The sequence below is a fragment of the Prionailurus viverrinus genome, chromosome D4, assembly GCF_022837055.1.
Source record: "Prionailurus viverrinus isolate Anna chromosome D4, UM_Priviv_1.0, whole genome shotgun sequence".
NCBI lineage: Eukaryota > Metazoa > Chordata > Mammalia > Carnivora > Felidae > Prionailurus > Prionailurus viverrinus.
In genome coordinates, this window is record NC_062573.1 from 15,853,073 (window position 1) to 15,871,066 (window position 17,994).

Genomic DNA, 17,994 nt, shown 5'->3' on the forward strand with positions numbered 1-17,994 from the left:
ATTTGCACTTCAGAAAAATTACTCTGCTGAGAAAATAAGTTGGGAGATGTCAGGACGACCATTATGAGACAGTTTTAAGAGTCCAAGTAAGAGATGCTACAGGACCATTTCAAGGTAGTACACTGAGAATAGAGAAAGCATAGTGAAAAGTTGAGGCACTTTCGTGAAACAAAATGGGCAGTTTAGGATCATTGGTTCTGGAGAAGCTAAGGAGAGGAATAAGTCATGATAATGCTCACATTTCTGGATTGGACAGCCAGGTGCCATCTCTAAAATAAGGAACACAGAAGGAAAGTGGGTTTATGATGTAAGATGATGCATCCATTTGGGACATACTGTGTTTGAAATTCCATCCATGTCCACATCAGAGCATGGCATGTCCATATTTGAAACGTTTGATGATTCTCATTGAACCTCACATCCCATGAGGCTCTCAGATATTCAGATTTCCCAGTCCACTTCCTCCATGCAAGCTCTTCTTATAGAAGCTCATTGCTACCTGTTCAGGCTCTCCTTCCCAACTGGAAGAACTTGCTGTTCTACCTTGAGTTAAAGGAAATTTTCTACATTACAAATGTGATAGTGTTACTCTCACTCGACTTTGCCCTCAGATTAGAGTTCAAATACTTTAGCAGGCTCTCAAGATTCTGTGACAATCTAGGGCCTCACGCACTCTGCTTTTGCTCACACTGGTCTGTCTGTGTAAAATATCATCCCTCCCCTGCTGCAGTCCCCTCCAACCCCCTATATCCTGCAGGACTTAGAGATAGTTCTCTTCTATTTGAACTCTCCCCTTGTCGTGTCATAGTCCCACAGCTGATTTGGAGCTTTGTACTCAAGATCAAACTAGCAGAGGGAAAGCTCACTTCAGAGCAGACAGAACTGTGGTGGATATTAATTTAGTGCCTCTGAGTTGCAATCTCACAATTCTTTGCCCTGGGGAACAGGACTCTGCAGACTGCATTTCCCCCATGGCCACCTGACTGTTAAACTCTACCTACAGAGGGTGCTGGGGCACACTGCAAGGCTGGAAAAGAAAAAGAGCATTGCATTTTTTTTCTCAAACAGATCAATATGCAAAATTCCCTGTTCAGCACCACTTTCTTTGCCACCATGTTGGTGATGGCTCCTACTATGGGTTGATTCATGTCTCCCCCCAAAAGACATGTTCAAGTCCTAACCTCTTGTACCTGTTAATGTGAACTTTTTGTTGGAAATAAAGGCTTTGCAGATGTAATTAGTTAAAATGGAGTCATGTTAGGGGCGCCTGGGTGGCGCAGTCGGTTAAGCGTCCGACTTCAGCCAGGTCAGGATCTCGCAGTCCGTGAGTTCGAGCCCCGCGTCAGGCTCTGGGCTGATGGCTCAGAGCCTGGAACCTGTTTCCGATTCTGTGTCTCCCTCTCTCTCTGCCCCTCCCCTGTTCATGCTCTGTCTCTCTCTGTCCCAAAAGTAAAAATAAACGTTGAAAAAAAAAATAAAATGGAGTCATGTTGGAGGTGCCTGGGTGGCAGTTAAGTCAGTTAAGCATCTGACTTGACTTTGGCTCAGGTCATGATCTCATGGCCATGGGATGGAGTCCAGAGGCTGACTCTGCTCTGTGCTGATAACACAGAGCCTGCTTGGGATTCTCTCTCTCTCTCTCTCTCTCTCTCTCTCTCTCTCTCTGTCCCTCCACCTCACGTGCTTTCCCTGTCTCTCTTTAAATAAACTTTTTTTAAAAGATGAAAAAGGGGCGCCTGGGTGGCTCAGTCGGTTAAGCGGCCGACTTTGGCTCAGGTCATGATCTCGCGGTCCATGAGTTTGAGCCCCACGTCGGGCTCTGTGCTGACAGCTCAGAACCTGGAGCCTGTTTCGGATTCTGTGTCTCCCTCTCTCTGACCCTCCCCTGTTCATGCTCTCTCTCTGTCTCAAAAATAAAAATAAACGTTAAAAAAAAATGAAAAAAAGAAAATGAAGTCATGCTGGATACAAGTGGGTTCTAATCCAACAACTCTTGTCCCCTTAATAAGAAAGCGGCCAGACACACAGGGAAAATGACCATGTGAAAACAGAGGCAGAGATTGGAGTTATGCTACCCCAACCCAGGGAATGCCAAGGATTGTCAGCAGCTGCCAGAAGCTAGGAGAGAGGCATGGAAAAGTTTGCTCTCAGAGGCCCCAGGAGGAACCAACTCTGCCAACAGCTTGATTTCAGAATTATAACCTCAAGAACTGTGAGAGAGTAAGGGTCTGTAGTTTTAAGCCAGCCAGCTCATGGTGATTTGTTACAGCAGTCCTAGGAAATGGATAAATCTCCAGTCAGGGTCTTAGTCACCACACGGGCGGCAGCTGTTAGCTTTCAGCAGTTTCTTCGCCACAGCAGCAGGCAGCCTGCTTCGGTGATAACCACACTCTCTCCTCAGAGCCAAAGGAATTACAGTAATATATAATAAATGCATGCTTAATGGATGATGAAAAGTTCTGGAACTAGATCATGGTGATGGCTGCACAAAATGGCTAAGATGGTAAATTTTATTAAAAAGAAATAGTAAATACGGGGTGCCTGGGTGGCTCAGCCGGTTAAGCAACCGACTTCAGCTCAGGTCATGATCTCATGTTTCATGAGTTCAAGCCCCACGTCAGGCTCTGTGCTGACAGCTCAGTAGGCCTGGAGTCTGCTTCAGATTCTGTCTCCCTCTGTTTCTGCTCCTCCCCCTCTCACACTCTGTCTCTGTCTCTCTCTCAAAAATAAACATAAGAAAGAAAGAAAGAAAGAAAGAAAGAAAGAAAGAGTAAATGCAAAGGGTAACAGCTACCCCTGAGGCTAAGGGGAAAAGGAAACAAGGAACTCAGAAACTCAGAGGAGTGTCTTGCCCCACATCTGAGATTAATTCTTTTTATTGAGGTAAAATACACATAAAATTTACCATCTGGACCATTTTTAAAATGTACAGTTCAGGGGCACCTGGCTGGCTCAGTTGGAAGAGCATTCGACTCTTGATCTCAGGGCCATGAGTTTGAACACCAAGTTGAGTGTAGAGATTACTTAAAATGAATTAATTAAATTAAAAAATAAAATTAAAATAGGGCACCTGGGTGGCTCAGTTGGTTAAGCATCTGACTTTGGCTCATGTCATGATCTCACATTCGTGGGTTCAAGCCCGGCATCAGGCTCTGCACTGACAGCACAGAGCCTGCTTTGGATCCTCTGTCTCCATCTCTCTCTCTCTGTGCCTCCCCTGCTTGCTTACCTGCTCTCTATTTCAAAAATAAATAAACAAATTTAAATAAATAAATAAATAAATAAAATGTACAATTCAATGGCATTAAGTACCTTAACAGTGGCCTACAGCCATTTCCATGATCTAGTTCCAGAACTTTTCATCACCCCAAAAAGAAATGCTGTATCTGTTAAAGCATGCAATGCATTTACTACTTCTTTTGCTCTGTACCCGTTAGAGCTCTCTTTAGCTCCCTTTTAGTCACTATGGCTGGCACCATGAAGGAGTATCCCTAATCCAGGGTTAGAACTCCGAGGGAAGGTAAGGCAAACCAGAGGGCAGCCAAGGAGGGTCACAAAAACCCAGGCCAGACAAGGGTCAGGGGGCTACATCCTGGAAAGAATTACCCTACTCAGAGAGGTGAAAAAGGTGCTCTAAAAGTGTTGACCCAACTATGTCTCACTTCTTCTCTCTCACTATAGGAAACTCCATGAATCAGAATCTGGAATAAAATATCAGGAAAACTCCTATATGGGTAGTAAATTGGAAAATTTGGATGAGATGCAAAATTTCGTAGAAATATATAAAACGCCAAGATTGGTGTTTATGTAAATATGAAGGAAACTGAAAAGTCATCAAATTTTTGGGGTTTGAGGCTGTTATTACCTGTGACTCAACTGCTTAGGTAAAAACATGTTCAATAAATCAGAAAAATCATCTGGGTAGGTTTTGTTGACCACTATAACCTATCTGAGTAATAATATCTTAAGCCAAAATATCCTTATTACTTAAACTCTGGCCTTTGGTTCCACTTATTATAGTCCAAAGTTCAGTATTAGATGATCACAGATGGAATTTTGAGATGTAGTTTCTACAGACCAATTATCTGTACCTTGAATTTCTTCCTAAGGTATATGAAAGGAGAAATAATAAGCATGGTAAATAGTGATTTCTTCACAGATAACCGTTTGCCAAATGACTTCAATGAGTTAGTAGGTTCATAGGCTAACCAAGTTTGTGATTAGCAACTTGATGACAACTGTATTTAGGATTCTGGTAATTGAGACTGAACTCTACATCATTTCTAGGTTTTGATAAACCATAGTGGAAAGTCATATGGAACACAATTGATTTTATAGCGTCAGCATGGTCTTGAGACTTCCATAAACTTTATTTCACTTGATGTTAACTTGTTACATTTGGAATAAGCACACAAACTTGTTCCAAAATGTAAGTCTCTATTAAAAGTAACATTTGAGGGACGCCTTGGTGGCTCAGTTGGTTAAGCCTCCAACTCTTGATCTCAGCTCAGGTAATGATCTCACGGTTCATGGGTTTGAGCCCCACATTGGGCTCTGCACTTACAGCATGGAGCCTACTTGGAATTCTCTTTCCCTCTCTCTGCCCCTACCCCACTTGTGCTCTCACTCTCACTCTGTCTCTCAAAATAAATAAATTAACTTAAAAAAAAATAAAAGTAACGTTTGAAATTTTGTAAGTACAAGCATAATTAATTTACACACATAGCAGAAAGTCTCAAAATTTAAATCACTCCCTTCAAAGTGGAGGAAGAAATGCCTTAATTCACATATATTTAAAAAATGAAATTATGGTTTAAAAAGCTAAGTCAACTGGAGTATGGTGGTGACTTAAAAAATACGACACCAAAGATGCGGTCCATGAAAGAGATAATTGATAAGCTACACTTCATTAAAATTAAAAACTTATGCTCTGTGAAAGGCAAGCTCAAGAGAATGGATGAGCCACAAACTGAGAGAAAATATTTGCAAAAGACACATCTGATGAAGGACTGTTATCCAAAATATACAAAGAACTCTTAAAACTAAACAAAGAGAGGGGTGCCTGGCTGGCTCAGTCAGAGGAGCATGCAACTCTTGATCTCGGGGTTGTGAATTTGAGCCCCACGTTGGGTGTAGAGATTGATTAAAAATAAAAATCTTAAAAAAATAAAACACTCAACAATGAGAGAACAGATAGCCTGATTAAAAGGTGGGCCAAAGATCTTGACATCTCACCAAAGAAAGTATATCAATGTAAAATTAGTATATGAAAAGATGCTCTGCATCATATGTCATCAAGGAAATACAAAACAAAACAACAATGAGATATCACTACATACCAATTAGAATGGCCAGAATCTGAAACACTGCCAACACCAAACGCTAGCAAGGATGTGGAGCAACAGGAGCTCTCATTGAATGCTGGTGGAAATGTAAAATGGTACAGATGCTTTGGAAGACAGTTTGATGTTTTCTTATAATGCTAAACATACTCTGGGACACTGGCTGGCTCAGTTGGTAGGGCATGCCACCCTGGATCTCACGCTCATGAGTTTGAACCCCATATTGGGCATAGAGATTACTTTAAAAAAAAAAAAAAACCAGGTGCCTGGGTGGCTCAGTCAGCTAAGTGTCCAACTTGGGCTCAGGTCATGATCTCACTGCCCATGGGTTCAAGCCCCACTTTGGGCTCTGTGCTGACAGCTCAGAGCCTGGAACCTGCTTCAGATTCTGTGTCTCCCTCTCTCTCTGCCCTTCCCCCACTTGCGCTGTCTCTCTCTCTCTCTCTCTCTCTCTCTCTCTCTCTCTCTCTCTCAAAAATAAATAAACATTAAAAAAAACACTGCACTAAGTATACTCTTACCATATAATCCAGCAATTGCACTCCTTGGTATTTACCCAAAGGAAGTGGAAATTTATGTCCACACAAAAACCTGCACATAGATGTTTATAGAAGCTTTATTCATACTTGCCCAAACCTGGAAGTACCAAGCTGTCCTTCCACAGGTGAAATGGATAAACTGAAGTACCTCCAGACAATGGAACATTATTTAGTATTACAAAGAAATGAGCTGTCAAGCCATGAAAAGTCATAGAGGAAGCTTAGATGCCTATCACTAAGTGAAAAAAGCCAATCTTAAAAGGCTACATATTGTATGATTCCAGCTATATGACATTCTGGAAAAGGCAAAACTATATATGGAGACAGTAAAAAGATCAGTGGTTGCCAGGCAAGAGGGAGGGATGAAAAGGCAGAACACAGAAAATTTTTAGGGCAGTGAAAATGTTCTGTATGACACTGTAATGACAAGTACATGTCATACATTTGTCCAAACAAATAGAATGTACAACACCAAGAATGAACACTAGTATAAACTATGCATTTGGGGCGATTATGATGCGTCAATGTAGGCTCCTTAATTGTAACCAATGTACCACTCTGGTAGAAGACGTTAATAATAAGGGAGGCTATGCATATGTGGGGGCAAGGGCCATATGGGAAATCTCTGTACCTTCTTCTCAGTCTTGCTGTGAACCTAAAATCGCTCTTTGAAAACATCTATTAGGGGCGCCTGGGTGGCTCTGTCGGTTAAGCGTCTGACTTCAGCTCGGGTCATGATCTCGCGGTTTGTGAGTTTGAGCCCCATGTCAGGCTCTGTGCTGACAGCTCAGAGCCTGGAGCCTGCTTCAGATTCTGTGTCTCTCCATCTCTCGGCCCCTCCCCTGCACATGCTCTGTGTCTCTCTGTCTCTCAATAATAAATAAATGTTAAAAAAAAATTTTTTTAAGTCCATTAAAGGGGTGCCTGGGTGATTCAGTTGGTTAAGCATCCAACTTTGGCTCAGGTCATGATCTCATGGTTCATGAGTTCTAGCCCCACATCTGACTCTGTGCTGACAGCTCAAAGCCTGAACCCTGCTTCAGATTCTGTGTCACCCTCTCTGCCCCTCACCTGCTCACTCTCTGTCTTTCTCTCTCTCTCAAAAATCAACATTAAAAAAAATTTTTAAGAATTAAAAAAATTCTATTAAAAAACACTAAGGGGACACCTGGGTGACTCAGTCACTTAAGCGTCTGACTTTGGCTCAGGTCATGATCTCATGGTTCATGAGATCAGTCAGTGCAGAGCCTGCCTGGGATTCTTTCTCTTTCCCTCTCTCTCTGCCCCTCCCCTCCTCAAAATAAAAATTAACTTTAAAAAGAAGCCACTAAGGCCATGCCTTCTAATTCTTTGTATTCTTTTAGTGTCTTTATGTAATTAGCATTCAATAAATACATTTCAACTGATGCACAAATTGATTCATCTACCAGGTGAATAATCTGGGTAAAATAATTTAGAGTCGATTGGCTTTTTCTGTGTCTCCAATGGTGAAACAGTAAAGATAAGAAACTGCTCTAACCATGGATTTTAGCCTAGTGGATCTACACTGTCCAACTAGAGCAGTGGGGTGTTGTAATTCACACTCCCAGATAGATGACATTTGTACCACTATGCTAGATGACTACTGGTCAGTCTGGCCAAAAGTCACCTGAAGTGAGAGAAAACCTTGTTATAATTTCTGGTATAAGACTTTTAAAAGGTCTTCCCATTCAAATTGAGCATACTTTTTTTCACACTTACATTGAATGGCTTGGCCCAAAAGTTGACTTGAATTAAGTGAACAAAAGTTACACCTACATACCCCCAAATCAATAAATGGTTGAAAAACAACCATTCTGTATACAACTTGGGATATTATAGTGTTTTAAAGTTCTCTATACTTCTAAGGCAAGGAATTGGTACTATAAGATCTTTTTAAAAGATTTTTAAGAATGTTCTAAAACTAGGAAGGCAAAAAAAAAAAAGGCTAACTCAAAACCAGCATTGCTCTTGAACTTCATTTTGGTCATATCTGTTAGCCCAGAGGTCTGGTCATGTGAGTGAGGTGATTTATGGAGTCAGAACACCACCAATTTCATTGCCATACCCATTTTTAAATTTTGTCAGACTCGTATGAATATACCCTCTCTCTTGTTTTCTTTACATATGCCTATCTTTTTAAAAATTAATATCTGTTTCTTCCTTATCTCTTCTACCAGCCACCCACTTGAAGAATGGGAGAGTGTTAGTATCTGACTGTATTAATTCTTGCTTTTTTAAACACCCATTTGCCTTTTAACTATTTATCCCATTCAGTCACTAATGTGGAGAAACTCATTTTACAATTCTCCCCTCCTCTCTTATTCTTATTGAAGGCAAGGACAAAAATTACACAACACACACAAGGCACTCTTACTGGGCTTATGTCCTGGACCTGCTAGGTCATCAGGAAGACAGAAGCCAGTTGTGTATTTGCTGACCACCAGGAAACCACAGATAAAATCTCATTGAGCAGAAATTCTGGAGAGAACTCAACCTGGCCCTGTACCTCTAACTGGTTCCAAAGCACCCAACAGAGACTGATGCCAGTTCCAAATTGTCCACTAGTGGATGCTACCCATTCCTGCACAGTCTGTTATAAATGTCTGATGGATAAACCCCATAATTTACAATGGTTTCTGTTTTTCTTAGCCTTCCCTCAGAATTCTTGAATGAAGCACCTTTTAAAAACAAGCATCTAAGAAGGGAAACGAAACCTGATTGGTTGCATAGACAAGAGGGGAAAGCTAAACACAGTTCCAGCACCCACTCCCTGGCATGCTTCATAACAGGATGGTGGTCACGAGGATTTTGCACCAAACATATAATTTAAACACTGGCATTGGCTCTGTTTTTAAAGGGAGGAAAAACATTTCCGATGTACAAACATATATCTATTTAATTTTTGTTGAAATAATGTGTAAACTTAGGTAAACAGTCACTTCAGAAATATTCTCCGTGGTAAGGTTTTACATGGGAAGTTTAAGGACATAGGAATTTACTAATTAGCATAATACCCACTCAGATATGGATGGCTCCTGAGTGGAAGCAGGGGATATAAATTTGAGAACCTTTAGTCTACAAGGGGTTTTTGCCTTTTTATTTGTTGTCGAAAGTACTCTAGTTGATACAAGAGGTTGATTATGCAGGAGAAAAGAAATAACCTAAGTAGCCTAAGAAGTTAGAAGGGATGCAATCCAAGTTCATGAACCTTCAGTAGGAGGGGATGGCTTCCCCCATCATCAGAAGAAGAAAAGGGAAGATGTGTGCGCATGCAGAGAAATTTGTAACTTTGACCATGAAAAGTCAAGGTCTCTGATCTAATGGTTTCTATTTTCTTAATGAAACCTAAGGTAAGATTATCTCTTAAGGGATAAGACTTGAGAACAGAAGTGAAAATATGAAATTGTTATCACACTGTGTGAGAAAGCAAATTTACTGGAGAATGACTGGGATTGTTGGGTGGGGTTGAGCAAAACCAGTGGTTGTGTGTTTTTCTCCAGTAATGTTTAGCTGCTCATGAGCAGATGTGAAAAAGGCAATCATTTTTACTCAGGGTTAGTATTATGCCAAGGTGACTGATAAAGGAAGAGAAAAGCAAGGAAGCTGAAGGCATTTGCTAGGCAGTAATTATAGTGAAGAACCTTGGAATTTTACCTGAACTAAGTTGGACTAAAATTCATACCCACTATGATAATGGTAATTAAAAGTCAGAATGTCAAAACCAGGGAAAGAAAAGCACATAAATAAAAGAACCCATAGGTTATTAAATTTGAGCTTTATGCCCTGCCGACTCTGCCAACGCCTCATTCCTTGTTCCTTTCCTGTCAAGAGGCTTTTCACGAAGCCTGACAAGTGTAGTGAAGGCAGTAGCAAACACCAGCATTGCATTTCAGCCTCAGCCAAAACAAATATGCCCAGAAGTGTCTAGCCAGAGCCCTTAGCCTCTGCTATGGGACCCAGCCATGAGATGTTTCTTCTCCCAAGCCTTCCAGAAAGATCAAAGACCACAGACAGTTTGTTTGTTTTTAATTTTAGAGAGCAAACACAAGCAGGAGAGAAGGGTAGAGGGAGGGAAGGAGAGAGAGAGAGAGAGAGAGAGAGAGAGAGAGAGAGAGAGAGAGATTGAGTCCCAAGTAGGCTCCACGCTCTAGCCTAATGTGGGGCTCAATCCCACGATCCTGGAATCATGACCTGAGCCGAAATCAAGAGTCAGATACTCAACTGACTGAGCTGCCAGGTGCTCCTATAGACCACTTTCTTACTGATTCACTTTTTCCTGGCCAAAGGCTTCTAGCTGGGCGTGTAGAACTCTAGCAGGGAGGTGGGTGTGTGTCATTAAATCCCACTCCCACACAAGCAGAATTTGGGAGGGCTAACATGGAGCTTGTGGGATGCAGGCAGGATGAGATTGTCCCATGGCCATGTGGAGGTGAGGATGAAAGGTGGAATTGGGTGGAGCAGACAGCTAAGCATCAGGGAGATGATACCCAGTACAAGATAAGGAGATAGCAATCAGAGACCCCAGAACAGATTACATGGCTTCAGAATACCAGACAGGATTGGGAGACATTTCCTGGGATGATGGAGCAAAACCCACAATGATGTGTGAAGAGTATTAGGGGCTACAAGGCCATTTAGATTACACACACTCTGTCTCACACCCAGGTCATCATTAACAAAGCAGAACTTGTATTTCTGTGGGTTTCCCACATAGAAAGCTTTAACGCAATACTTCTCAGTCTGTAAAATATGCATCTGAATCATCCAAGAATCTTGTTGAAAATGTAGTTTCTGAATCAGTAAGTCTGAAGTGGGACCTGAAATTCTGCATTTCTAACAAGCTCACAGCTGGTGCTGATGCTGCTGATCAAGGGATCACATTAGGAGGGGCAAGGCTCTGGTGATCCATCCCCACAGCCATCCTCTGTGTACTGGGACTTACCAGGAGTCCAGCCTCTCCGGAACAACATTCTCTTGTTATCTATTCTGTGCCCTCGTTAAACTTGGCGTGACAAAGAATGGTAAAAGACAGAGTAAATACACTGGGATCCAAAGGGCTTTGGTCTGACAACTTTCATCATTTAAAGAAAATGTTTATTCATTTTGAGAGACAGAAAGAGAGTGCAAGCAGGGGAGGGGCAGAGAGGGAGGAAGGGAGAGAATCCCAAGCAGGCTCCGCACTGTCAGCACAGAGCCTGCCATGGGGCTGAATTTACCAACTGTGAGATCATGACCTGAGCCACAATCAAGAGTCAGACACTTAACTGACTGAGCCACCCAGGTGCCCCCAACTTCCATCATGTTGAGAGAACTCAAGTAACTGTGCTCCTCCTTCAGGCTTGAAGATATGTAAATCATGATGGAAGAACCAGGCAGTGTCCACCACTTAGGTTTTCTGTCTGGAGCTAGTACCACTAATCATTGTTCTAATAGTGTTTGACACACACACACACACACACACACACACACACACGCACGCACATAGTCACACACTCAGGGTTTCCTAGATGTCCTTCTTGGTGACTTGTATTTCTTTTAGGCCTGGGTCAGCCATCAGGATGTCAGTGGTACTGAGTGGACTGAGAAGTAACAGGGACAAAACTATATAGTTGCTCTGAAGTTGGGTGTTTGGGAAGAAGATGCTAGGAATTGTGCATCACACACCAGAATCAACGAGGAAGGGGTCAGTCGAGATATTGGAGGGAGTTCAGAAATGCCAGTTCTCTTAAAACACTTTTTACCCCTTGGCCACCGATCAGTGATTTTGGATAATGGCCAGATAGATTTAGATTCCATGGGTCATTTGGAGTATCCTTCAAATCAGGAGATAAGATGGGGACCATAATTGTATGTGGAAGAAGCTGGATGGTGCCATGGTTGTACAGTAAGATAATTATGAATTGAATCCTTTAAATATTCATTTAGAGATAGGAGTGAAAAATGAAATTACTTTTTATAATCAGTTTTGTTTGCCAAATTGTGCTTCCTTATATATGACTGCATGCTTTTGTACTTTGTAATTGTCAGGAACCGTGAAGGGGTTGAGATTTTTACCTTCCTTTGCAAGCTAGCAGGTTAGCCTGCCACAGTTTCACAGATGATGGCAGAAGACACAGACTCCTTGGTCAGAGAAAAAGGACTTTATTATTTATAGCCCAGCAAGCAGCATGAAGTTCATGTTCACATTGGCTCCCAACCTGCACCCCACCCTAGCCCACAGGGGCAACATAGGCTACCCCAGGTGAATACTGCACGTGCAGTGCAGTATATCACAGCAGAGGAACTCTGAGCTTAAGAAACCCAGCTCCGTGCTGGATGTGGAGACTGCTTGGGATTCTCTCTCTCTCTCTCTCTCTCTCTCTCTCTCTCTCTCTCTCCCTCTGCCCCTCCCATGCTCACTCTCTTTCTCAAAATAAATACATAAGAACTTTAAAAAGTTTTTTAAAAGATGGAGCACCTGGGTGGCTCAGTCGGCTAAGCTCGGGTCATGATCTTGCGGTTTGTGGGTTTGGGCCCCGCATCGGGCTGTGTGCTGACAGCCTGGAGCCTGCTTCGGATTCTGTGTCTCCCTCTCTCTGCCCCTCCTCCACTCATGCTCTGTCTCTATCTCAAAAATAAATAAAACAAAACATTAAAAAACATTTTTTTAAGTTTTTAAAAAGAAAATTATGCTACGTGAAATAAGCACATCACAAAAAGACAAAAGCTATATGACTTCACTCATAGAAGACATCTGAAGAGGTCAAATTTGTAGACATAAAAAATAGACTTGTGGGTACCAAGGGCTAGGGGGAGATGGCAATGGGCTGTTGTCATTTGGAGGGTATGGAGTTTTAGTTTTCCAAAAATAGTTCTAACGATCTGTTGCACAAGAACGTGAATATAGTTAACACTATGGAACTTAAAAATGACTTAGATGATAAACTTTATGTTTTGTGGTTCTTTTCCATAATTTTTAAAAATGTTAAAACCATTTTTTGCTTGCCAGCTATATAGAAATTGTAGGCTGGATTTGACCAGAGGGTCATACACAGTTTGCCAGCTCCTGTTCTAACCAATAGTACATATTCAGATCTCACCAGTTGTTTCTATCATGCAGTTAGAGCTGTCTTGCAATCCCCATTCCAACCCAGTTTCCTGCACTGCATCTAAGTGTCATGTCTCTTAGTCTTTAATCTAGAAAGTCAGTCTTTCAGGCTTTCCTTGACTTCCATGACCTGGACACTTTTGAAGATCATAAGCTAATTATTTTGTAGCAGGTCTTCTTTCAATTTGAGTTTTCTGTTTCCTCATAATTAACTCCACGTATGCATTTCTGTCAGGATACCACAGAACCGATGCAAGGTGCTTCTCAATGGATAATATCAGAAAGAACAAGATAACATCTGTCTCATTATTGTTAATGTTAACTTTGGCCACTTATCTGCCAGGTTTTTATACTGTAAAGTTACCTTTTCCCCCTTTAATAAATAATGTGTGAAGAGAAACTTTTAGGTGTATTCTTTTCTGAAACAAACTTTCACCTATTTGTTTTAGCTTCCATGATTTTTGCCTGAACCAATGATTAATACGATGGTTGCAGAATGGTGACATTCTAATTTTGTCGTTCCAACCACATTTATTTTAAAAAATTTTTAATGTTATTTATTTTTGAGAGAGAGAGAGACAGACAGACCATGAGTGGGAGAAGGGCAGAGAGAGAGAGAGAGAGGGAGACACAGAATCTGAAGCAGGCAGGCTCCAGGCTCTGAGCTGTGAGCACAGAGTCTGATGGAGGGCTCAAATCTGCAAGCAGTGAGATCATGACCTGAGCCAAAGTGGAACGCTCAACTGACTGAACCACCAAGGTGCCCCCAACCACATTTACATTCTTACTATAAAGAATATCTTTCTCTCTCTCTTTTTTTAAGTTTATTTATTTATTTTGAGAGAGAAGGGGAGAGAAAGAATCCCAAGCAGGCTCCATGCCATCAGCACAGAGCCCAAGCCAGGTCTCAATTCCACAAACCTCGAGATCATGACCTGAGTAGAAATCGAGAGTCAGATGCTTAACTGACTGAGCCACCCAGGTGCTCCAACGAAGACCTTTCTTTGCTTCTACATTTATAAACTCATGGAAACTTATTTTATGGGCAATAAAATATGTTAATTCCACTAATGTATTAATTGTTATTGTTAATCATATGGGTGCTAATCTGTCAATTTCATTACTTGTTTTGATGCTCAAATTGTCTTAGAATCAGCCAAGGGAAGCTCCTTTAAGATGGTTCTGTATCCTTTTAACATGTTCCATGTCCTTTTTTGTTCCCATCATATTTTATGTGTTTTCTTACTTACTGGTACCAAAAGGTATTTCAGGTTCATTTTGTATTTTCTCTGTCCCAGTCCCAGCCACAGCCTTCATGCGACAGAAAGGAGCTCTGCCATGGAATTACATCAGACACCAGCCAAGTGGAGAGGAAGGTGGGAAGAGGGACTAAGAGAGGAAACCAAGATGAGAGAGTGACATTCCAAGACAAGTATATTTGTATGTACAAAATAACATTACTAATAGTTGTTTACAGAGATCCCATAAGTGTGATCTTTCCCACGTTTGTTCTTGCCTACAAGAGGAATCCATCTCACTTATATTGGTAGGTAACATGAAACAGTGAAAAGTGCAGGGCTTTGGAGCATGTTAACTCGGATTCAAATCTCAACCCTCGTACTGACTAGCTCTGTGAGCTTGTCTAACTGATTTCACCTCTTAGAACTTCAGGTTCTTTAAGCTTCTGAGGAAGATAATAATAATATTTGCTTCTCTGGACTGTTATAATCCTCATAACAGTATACTAGAACCTCATACTAGATACTGGGGTGCCTGTGTGGCTCAGTCAGTTGAATATCTGACTGTTGATTTCAGCTCAGGTGAAGATCCCAGGGTTGTGGAAAATAAACTCAAAATGGATGAAAGATCTAAATGTGAGACAGGAAACCATCAAAACCCTAGAGGAGAAAACAGGCCATAACCTCTTTGACCTCAGCTGCAGCAACTTCTTACTCGACACATCTCCAAAGGCAAGGAAAATAAAAGCAAAAATGAACTATTGAGATCTCATCAAGATAAAAAGCTTCTGCACAGCAAAGGAAACAATCAACAAAACTAAAAGGCGACCAACAGAATGGGAGAAGATATTTTCAAATGACATATCGGATAAAGGGTTAGTATCCAAAATCTATAAAGAACTTAACAAATAATAAAATAAATAATAAAAACAAATAATCCAGTGAAGAAATGGGCAGAACACATGAATAGACACTTCTCCAAAGAAGACATCCAGATGGCCAACAGATACATGAAAAGATGCTCAACATCGCTCATCATCAGGGAAATACAAATGAAAACCACACTGAGATACCACCTCACTCCAGTCAAAGTGGCTAAAATGAACAACTCAGGAAACAAGAGCTCCTGACGAGGATGTGGAGAAATGGAAACCCTCTTGCATTGTTGGTGGGAATGCAAACTGGTACAGCCACTCTGGAAAACAGTGTGGAGGTTCCACAAAAAATTAAAAATAGAAGACCAATGGAATAGAATATAGACTCCAGAATTGGACCCAAAGATTTATGGCCAACTAATCTTTGACAAAGCAGGAAAGAATATCCAATGGAAAAAAGAAAGTCTCTTTAACAAATGGTGCTGGGAGAACTGGACAGCAACATGCAGAAGAATGAAACTAGACCACTTTCTTCCACCATTCACAAAAATTAACTCAAAATGGACGAAGGACCTGAATGTGAGACAGGAAACCATCAAAACACTAGAGGAGAAAGCAGGAAAAAAACCTCTCTGACCTCAGCCACAGCAATTTCTTACTTGACACATCCCCAAAGGCAAGGGAATTAAAAGCAAAAATGAACTATTGGTATCTCATGAAGATGAAAAGCTTCTGCACTGCAAAGGAAATAATCAACAAAACTAAAATGCAACTGATGGAATGGGAAAAGATATTTGTAAATGACATATTGGATAAAGGGCTAGTATCCAAAATCTATGAAGAACTCACCAAACTCCACACCCAAAAAACAAATAATCCAGTGAAGAAATGGACAGAAGACATGAAAAGACACTTCTCTAAAGAAGACATCCGGATGGCCAACAGGCACATGAAAAGATGCTCAACATCGCTCCTCATCAGAGAAATACAAATCAAAACCATACAGAGATATCACCTCACGCCAGTCAGAGTGGCCAAAATGAACAAATCAGGAGACTACAGATGCTGGAGAGGATGTGGAGAAACAGGAACCCTCTTGCACTGTTGGTGGGAATGCACTGGTGCAGCCACTCTGGAAAACAGTGTGGAGGTTCCTCAAAAAATTAAAAATAGATCTGCCCTATGACCCAGCAATAGCACTGCTAGGAATTTACCCAAGGGATACAGAAGGGCTGATGCATAGGGGCACTTGAACCCTAATGTTTATAGCAGCACTCTCAAGAATAGCCAAATTATGGAAAGAGCCTAAATGTCCATCAACTGATGAATGGCTAAAGAAGTTGTGGTTTATATATACAATGGAATACTACTTGGCAATGAGAAAGAATGAAATATGGCCTTTTGTAGCAACGTGGATGGAACTGGAGAGTGTTATGCTAAGTGAAATAAGTCATACAGAGAAAGACACCATATGTTTTCACTCTTATGTGGATCCTGAGAAACTTAACAGAAGACCATGGGGGAGGGGAGGGGGGAAAAAGTTACAGAGAGGGAAGGAGGCAAACCATAGGAGACTCTTAAAAACTTAGAATAAACTGAGGGTTGATGGGGAGTGGGAGGGAGGGGAAAGTGTGTGATAGGCTTTGAGGAGGGCACCTGTTGAGATGAGCACTGGATGTTGTATGGAAACCAATTGGCCAATAAATTTCATATTAAAAAATAAATATAAATAAATAAATAAATAAATATATAAACAAACAAACAAACAAAGATTAGGAGATACAGTAAAAAAAAATTAAAATAGCACTACTAGGAATTTATCCAAAGGATACAGGAGTGCTGATTCATAGGGGCACACATACCCCAATGTTCATAGCAGTGCTATCAACAATAGCCAAATGGGGCACCTGGGTGGCTTGGTCGGTTAAGCGTCTGACTTCGGCTCAGGTCATGATCTCATGGCCCATGAGTTCGAGCCCCGAGTCGGGCTCTGTGCTGACCGCTCAGAGCCTGCAGCCTGTTTCAGATTCTGTGTCTCCCTCTCTCTCTGACCCTCCCCTGTTTATGCTCTGTCTCTCTCTGTCTCAAAAATAAATAAACGTTAAAAAAAATAGCCAAATTATGGAAAGAACCCAAATGTCCATCAACTGATGAATGGATAAAGATGACGTGGTTTTCCCGGTGCTGCAAGGCCCCTCCTGAAGCGGATCACTGAAGGATAAGCAAGCTGAGCCTGCCCCTCCTGCCCCTGTGCACCTTGCCGATCCACCCCAGCTAATACGCCAGATCCCCAGCACCACAAGCCTGGCAATGTGCAAGTAGCACAAAAGGGGCCATGCCACCCCACAGTGAATCCCGCCCCTAGGAGAGGTGAAGAGAAGGTACACACCAGTCTGACTGTGGCCCCAGCGGTGGGCTGGGGGCAGACATCAGGTCTGACTGCGGCCCCACCCACCAACGCAAGTTATTCAATACAGCACAGGGGAAGTGCCCCACAGTTCCGCACCGCTCCAGGGACTATCCAAAATGACGAAACGAAAGAATTCCCCTCAAAAAAGCCTCCAGGAAATAACGACAGCTAATGAACTGATCAAAAACTATTTAAACAATAAAACAGAAAGTGAATTTAGAATAATAGTCATAAAATTAATCGCTGGGCTTGAAAACAGTATAAAGGACAGCAGAGAATCTATTGCTACAGAGATCAAGGGACTAAGGAACAGCCAGGAGGAGCTAAAAAATGCTATTAACGAGCTGCAAAATAAAATGGAGATGACCAAGGCTCAGATTGAAGAGGCAGAGGACAGAATAGGTGAACTAGAAGATAAGGTTATGGAAAAAGAAGAAGCTGAGAAAAAGAGAGATAAAAAAATCCAGGAGTATGAGGGGAAA